At 35.1% G+C, this 7,747-nt stretch overlaps 1 non-coding gene across 1 annotated transcript; it reads right to left on the reverse strand.

The window, feature by feature from the left end:
- Positions 1 to 7,674: 7,674 nt before the first annotated feature.
- Trnaa-agc lies at positions 7,675 to 7,747 on the reverse strand. Its single transcript has one exon. It is a non-coding gene; the product is annotated as a tRNA-Ala (tRNA).

Here is a 7,747-nt window from a genome sequence, read left to right on the forward strand (position 1 = left end):
TAATTACCTTTTTTATTGCTGACGGTATACAGGGAAAAATATGCTACTTTATTTCTATTTCTATCTAGGCGTGGGATGGCTAATCCGTTACGTCAAGATCTTTTTATAGTTATAAAGTAAACAATGGATTTAAAGTTGCTAAGATGGTGAACATTTAGTAACAAACAACACTTTTTATAAATTTTAAAGATGATTTAAAACTTTCAACAAAAAACTGTATTCTTTAATTCCACTAAGAATTATTCTCGATTAGAGTTGCTACCTATTTGAAGACGGAGGTTGATTACATACGCACTTATGCAAAGCTACGGCAATGTTTGTGGTTGCTTATAACAATGGCTTTGAGCACACTGAAGTTGATAATAAAACAAAATGAATATTACCAAATTCAGTAGAACTTGTAACAAATTAATTTTGAACAAATTTATCCAAAACTGACTTTAGTCAAACACAGACTCCTCTTATTAATCATTACATTGAAATTTACCCCTATAATACTACTTGTTTGTAGGATTTCTGAGAACATATACCCCAGTGAATAAGAATCTTGCTGTGTATTGAGAGACTGATTACGTACTAATTAGGATTCCTGCCATAGATGAAGTAACAGAGGCTTACCCGAGCGATTGAACCCTATTTACCATGACCCCTTCCCTTTCTTTAACTAGCGTCAACAATAGATCGCACAGATGACCCCTCATCAGAAGTTATTCGTCAAAAAGACCTATCCAATGACTTGGAGTCTTTTTTAAAGTCTCAGCGATTGTATGACGTCGGTAATGGACTCACTTTCCCGAGTAGTGGTTGCCCAAGTCTATTTCTTAGTTTTAGTCAATATTAATGGAACGAGTCGTATACTGTTCTAGTAATCTTGGCCTGTTCCCTTTCTAGAAAGGTTCTTAAAATCAATTCTCAGGCCATTAATTGGAGCACAACGTTCCATTAAATTATATTAACCCTTTTCAAAAGCGGCTGTTAAAATTTTAGACGTTTTAAATTTAATCATAATTTTGTTAAAATTAATCATCAGGATTGAGGAGTTGAATTGAACATGTAATTATGTAATATTGTGGGTTGTCTGTTTCTGTTGCGATGCATCATCTTGCAAGCATTTGTGTTTGGGTCAAAATGATTTCAGCACAATGTTATTTATTAAGTACAAGCTGGTGGTAGGATATATTTAATATCCACCCGGATAACGACCACCCTACACAAGGTGTTAAAACCTGCCGTAGTGGCCCACGTAAGTGTGTCGCGTTCCGGGATCAGCCTATGTATACCCGGTTTCAACAGGCCGGCATACTTGTGTCGACTGAGAGGGACAATCATGTCTCATCAGTCGACATTCTATTGGACCCCACTCCACTTACTATCAGGTGCTGTGGGGTCACTTTTTCGTACACGAATAAAAAAATATATGATTGAAAATTTAGAATGATATAGCTAGCGACTTATAATCCTCAGATATCAATTTTCTCATTACTGAATTCGGTTAATTATAAAAAAACATGGTGGTTAAAGTTAAGGGACAGATTCGCTGAGTTATTTTCTGTTTCATGATATGTGTACATCACTACATGTTACACTTTACATATTTGCCGAATTTAAAACCATACCAACTATTCCTATGAATTCCAGATTTTGACAGCTCCTGTACGCTGTAACTACACTAAGACGACTAACATGATTGTTTAATTAAACTACGCCGTTAATTAATAATAAATACGCTCATCTAACAACGTCAAGATATGTACCTCGTAACAGACAAATTACACGGAACTTGCTTGCAATAACATCAACTTGAATCATGCTTGGTGTTGAAGATTTGAACAAACTTGTTAATATCCAACGTAGAAGGCACTGCCATTTCCTATATCATATAGAAGATTACGATGTGAGTAGTAGCTTTTTAAAAATATACAGAGTCGTCTCTTATAATCTAGGACTGGAAATAGGCACAAAGGCAGATACGATTTGAATATAAATCTTTTTTTTTTGCTAGAAAAATTTGGCTGATTTTATGCTCTATTTACAGACAAGACAAGTATATCATCAGATTATAAGCAATCAGTATGAATGCCATACAAAACTTTGAATTAGAAAGTAATGCTTGTAATTTGTCCTCATTTCGTCATTTGGCGCTGCAAATGTTATCTCACATAGTGATTTAGTGGCTTCAGATTTGTTGAAGCTCGAACACAATTGTTTTTGTATACTGAGATTTGACAGTAGAAAGAGACAAAGCTGTTATAACTAAATGGTGCATATAGTAGACTTACCTAGTGGTTAAGAAAACTAAAAAAAAACACGTAAATATTAGTTTATGAATATTGATATATTTTTTTAAATTGGATCAATACTGTATTTAACGGAAAACACATTCTATTTATTTTGTTACTTCTGTTTTGTGGTTTTAATAATATACCGTTATTGCAACTAGACGTAACTTATACAAAGAACCCTAATTAATATCAATTTATTTATTTTTAAATACATTCATAAAAAACTTTAAATATCGATAAAACTAAAACTATCGACGCCTGCCCGCACTAGCGCGGCCCCTCGTGCCGCATGCATACCGACGCAGTGGTGTGCGTGAGGGAGCCCTTTCATTTATCATACCAGTCAATATCATTAGGGGCTCGCAGGGGCACCGAGGGGCACTTACGTCTTGTCAATTAATGCACGGTTACAAACTAAGGAGGTAATGACAATGTGCGAATATTTTACAAATGAGTTTTGAAGTCAGTTTTGAAAATAAAGAATAGGAATTATCTTAGACTTTCATTACGAATGATAGTAGTACTCTTGAACCCAGGGCTTCTATTATGGAAACAATGGATGTACATGGTAATAGTACATAAGTCATTTACTAGATACGTCTAGTGCGAAATGTCGAGATTCTAGAATCAATGATTTATTTCGTCCGTCAACACTTTACACTTTATTGTACATAGGTGAAAGTACGAGCACAAAATAGGAATAACAATAAAATTAACACAATAGTACAATTAGCGGTAGTATTTAAATAGAGGGTAGTTAAACTTATTTTTATTCCAATACTGCATTTTTACACTTCTAAATATAATGTGCACAGAACATGTAACAGACAGCAATATAGAAATTTAACAAAATATCCGTGTTATCTCCGAGTGAAAGTGCCAGCAAATTGTGGGGTGGCGGGTGCCGGATGCCCCACCCGCGCCCACTCTTAACGCCCGGAGTAAATAATTGATCAACTCTCGTTGGAGGCATGATGAAAAACTTCGCATTCACTATTCATATCAAACAATAAACGTAAATCGCGTCATTCGTTTAGCGTGTTTGGTATCAGATACTGGGGTTGGCGTTCATTTGAGTATTTCGATGTATTTTCAGGTTTTTTCTTTTTTATTATTTGTAAACATGGCAGAGTAACTTCACTACACCCGATGTGAGTAGAATGCGTAGAATGTGTGACGAGATATGATTACCTCTCGAAAGTCGACACAATTATGCCGGCACGTTGTACTCGGATATACACAGGCTGATCCCAGAAAGCAACACACTTACTTGAGCCACTATGGTGAGTCATAACACTTTGTACGGTGATCACTATCCGGGTGGATATAGAATATATTCTACCACAGTAATTTGAACTCTATACGATTAAGCATCACGCAGTGGGTATCAACCAGTAAGCAGGCCGGCATAATTGTGCCGACTGGTGAAGGGTTATCTTCAGTCGACACGGTATCTGGATTCCACTCCACCTACCTTCATACACAGTGGAGTCACTTTAAAACAGCTGGCGGCTATCACTTCTTACTAAGGAATGGTGATCCGTCTGTTTATCACAATATTCATTAGAGCTTTTTTTTTCAAATAAACTGAGAAGGTCCTTCAAGTTTTCATGTTCGGAATCGTTAATAAGTATTAATAAAATTCTAGATCAATGTTACAAATATAATTGATTACTTACCAGCTTTTGCTCGCGGCTTCGCCCGCGTGAAGTAGTTTTCCGGGATAAAAGTCTTGCTATATATTTTCCCGGGATAGAAAGTAGCCTAAATATAACCTTCCCAGGGTCTTAAACTATCTCCATACCAAATCTCATAAGAATCCATTCAGGAGATTTTGAGAAAAAAAAACCGTAATATACAGACAGAAAAAAGGGCCTTTTTGATCAGGGCCTAGATTTTTTATGCAATATAAAAACTCATGAGAATGCAACCCAAGGTACAAATTACAGACACTTCATTCAAATTGCCTACTATACCAACGAAGTTTTTCAAAGAACCCTGCATTAAACACCCCCAGTATACTAATTAGAATGTTTTGTACACACTCGTACCTTACAAACCGCAGAGAGTCCGACGTTTTTATTCATTTAAATGACGAGTGACATGATCCGTAAACAGCAAACTTTGAATTAGACTTATGTTTGTTCTGACCCTGCTTTTTCTATTAACGCCATCAGGCGGTAATCTGAATAGTCCATACTTTCAAATGTTACGCGTTCAGTAAAAACACGACGATTAATAGTCTTTTGATAATCGTAAACAAATCTACCGTTCAGAAATCGTACTTTCATCTCAATGATTGATTCTTAATGTGTATTTAATTACATCAAAAATACCCCGACACGATCCAGGTGGGCCGAGATTATATCTTTCATGAAAAGCTTTGACATCTATGAATAGCAAGTCAAAACGATACGCAATTTTGCGATAAATAAGATGTAAATCGGCCAATCATTGCATTTGGGGCACATTCGGGGTGGAGATCACCCTTCGTGATACTTTGATTTTGAACTTAACATTAGATATTGTGGCAAATATCACTGAATATATCTAATAAAATATTAAAGGAGCGAGATCTTTTTTTTAACCTGATTAGTGTAATAACTAAAACAGCTTTCGTGGACTTAAATACCAGGTTTGTTAAAGATAAGAAGACATAAGAAAATAATTGTTTATGTTACTCAAAAAAGGCCTCACAGTTCTGAATATAGACGTATTAATGCTCTAATACAAACGTTTCAATAAAGTTGCATATATCTTAAGTCCAAAAAATGATTTAAAATAAATATTTTTTTTTATTAAGCCCTTGCTACAATATTTAAGAAAATGGGCACCATTTTCTTTATTCCTCTGTCCCTATTTTTATGACGTAATATTTAAATCCCAGGAGTCTGCTATATGGCGAAGGCACAGTGTACCGTGAATGTCATGGCATTTGCAAAATGGCGGAACTCCCTTTACTTTGTAGGTGAAATCGTGGCATTTCTTAATGCCAGTAGTGTTATAAATCATACGTGTCAAGTACGTAACTATTATAGTAATTGTTTGTTATTAAATTGGGCAGAAAAATGCTTCTTTAACATTTTCAGCAAGAAAGCAAGGAAAAGTAATGATTAGCTGCAAAGTAATTATATATTTAGATGAAAATGCAACCTAACAAATAGTAGCACGAACTATTCATCCCCTATTAAAAAGAGATTTCAAAATGGCGCCGCCAGTACAAATTGCAAGAGGTTACACAATTATTCGTGATATCAAACGCACCAGTTTCCAAGAAAGCTTATTTTAGACAATGCTGCTCTAATCTACAGCCCCCAAACTCGAAGTTTGCCTGTCTAAAATGTCTATATTTCGGCATAAATTCAAACTTGGGCACCGGCGTCGCCCGTACTTGGGATCTTAACTATGCGGCTCGGAATAGTTTACGCGGGAATTTTAGCTGCAGCGCCATCTATCCGCGCGTTTTGGAGACGATTTAGAATATTTCAATAAAATACCTTGATTGGCCAAATTTATAGTGTAACAAATTGTTCACTGCAACTAAGTTGTAACATAGAGGAGCCAGGAATAGAATACTTGTTTCAAATAGCTGACATTTGTGAAATTGATTCGTGCTGTATTATAATTGTAAATTATTTGTAAATACATCAAATATTACGTTAACCATGAGTTTAATAAAAAAATATCTCCTGATTTCATGAGGTATATCAATGAAATACAAATACATTTTTCATCTTAAAAATAACCGAACGTCACTTGTCAGCTGTCACATTTCCCGCCGAAAAGTGACAAGATGGCGGCGTGGAACGCGGCTCATCGGCTAATCGAGCGTGCGTCTGGCTATTACCAGATTATTCCGACTGATAAACTGATTTCAAATACTCTTCCGAGTGCGGTTCGCGCGGAGAAATTTTGATTTTATCCTTTACAATCGACTTTCGATAGAGTTTGTAATTGAGTGTCTGTTACAAGCATTATTGACTACAAATACTTAGATAATACTTACAATTCTTTGCCTCTTCCTGAACTTACAATAAGAAACCAACTTACATTTAGCTCCTCGCGTAGGACTTGTACCTGGTTCCTCGTGTAAGACTTGTAACTTGACATCTATCTTATCAACTAGGAAGGTAATACGCAGTACTGTACTCCTTTTAATTCCTAATTGAAATTTGACATGTACCTGTAAAGATTATTTTAGAGCATTATAAATACAATGTTAGTAATTGTTTGTCATGAGAGACTCTACTTCTTCATAGGAAAGTGGTATGCAGGGACAGTTATTCCTCTGTTGTGTACAATGACATTCCTAGCCCTATAAAGGCAAGATACATGAGTCTTGTTTTCGTAATGGTGACTTCTCAGGATTAAAAGATTCCTGGGCATTCCCTCTAATAATTCAATACATAATGTCGCTAGCTCACTAGAATTTAGTTGTATATTTTTTGGACAAATACAATTATACACATGATTTATTTTTGAGTAAAATTTGCAAGTCCCGAAAAATAAGTAAAAGAGGAGTCATGAATTATTGTCGTTTCAAATTTATACTACTATGAAAATTTCTTTTCTTATTTTTATAATATAAATAAAAATTAATGGGACTTTGTAATAGTGAACCGGCAATATTTTGAACCTTATAGGTATAAAATAAAATATTAGGTATACTAGTTTCTGGCACAAACTTCATCGACGACGAGTTTGAACCTTATTGTCTTTCACATTTTAAATCTTATAGAGTACTCTGATACCTACCTGATACCTTAATATGGTATCTTTGATATATATTCGCTATAAAACCCTATTAAAACCGACCCCCATACATAAACCTCGTATTTAATGGTTTCCGATCATATTTTAATGTTTTATAAGATTATTATTTCAGTACAATTTCTATTGTAATTTGATACTTATTGTATTTTGGTCAAAATCAATACAAGAATAGTTTCTGTGTGGACAGACTTCATGTTTGTATAAAATGCCTTATACCTATTGCAATAATGTATTTTCTAAGCTAACTCAAATCGAGTTTATACCTCAGTATCCTAATGATTAAAAAATTAGCCATTTCTTCTAATAAAAAGTCAAATTCTATATTAGAAGAATATTGCTAAAATGCTTTATGAATATTTCCAGCCATACTTTGCGCTTACATCAAAACTTGGAACAATTTTAATCATATAGCGCCATCTATTATCGGATAGCGCGCAACTTTCTCAATCATACATTCTTTATATCGCTTGCACACTCCAGCGACCGCTACGCGAGTAGATTACCACGTTGCGGCGTCGAATCAAAATTATTAACGTCTCGATAAACGCGACTTCAAATGTTCAATAATAGGCAAATACTGAATGTAGAAAATAAAATGCAAAAATAAAAAGAGATATCATGGAGGCGCCGGGTATCGATCCCGGTACCTCTCGCATGCTAAGCGAGCGCTCTACCATCTGAGCTACGCCCCC

The sequence above is a fragment of the Manduca sexta genome, chromosome 18 (assembly GCF_014839805.1).
Source record: "Manduca sexta isolate Smith_Timp_Sample1 chromosome 18, JHU_Msex_v1.0, whole genome shotgun sequence".
NCBI lineage: Eukaryota > Metazoa > Arthropoda > Insecta > Lepidoptera > Sphingidae > Manduca > Manduca sexta.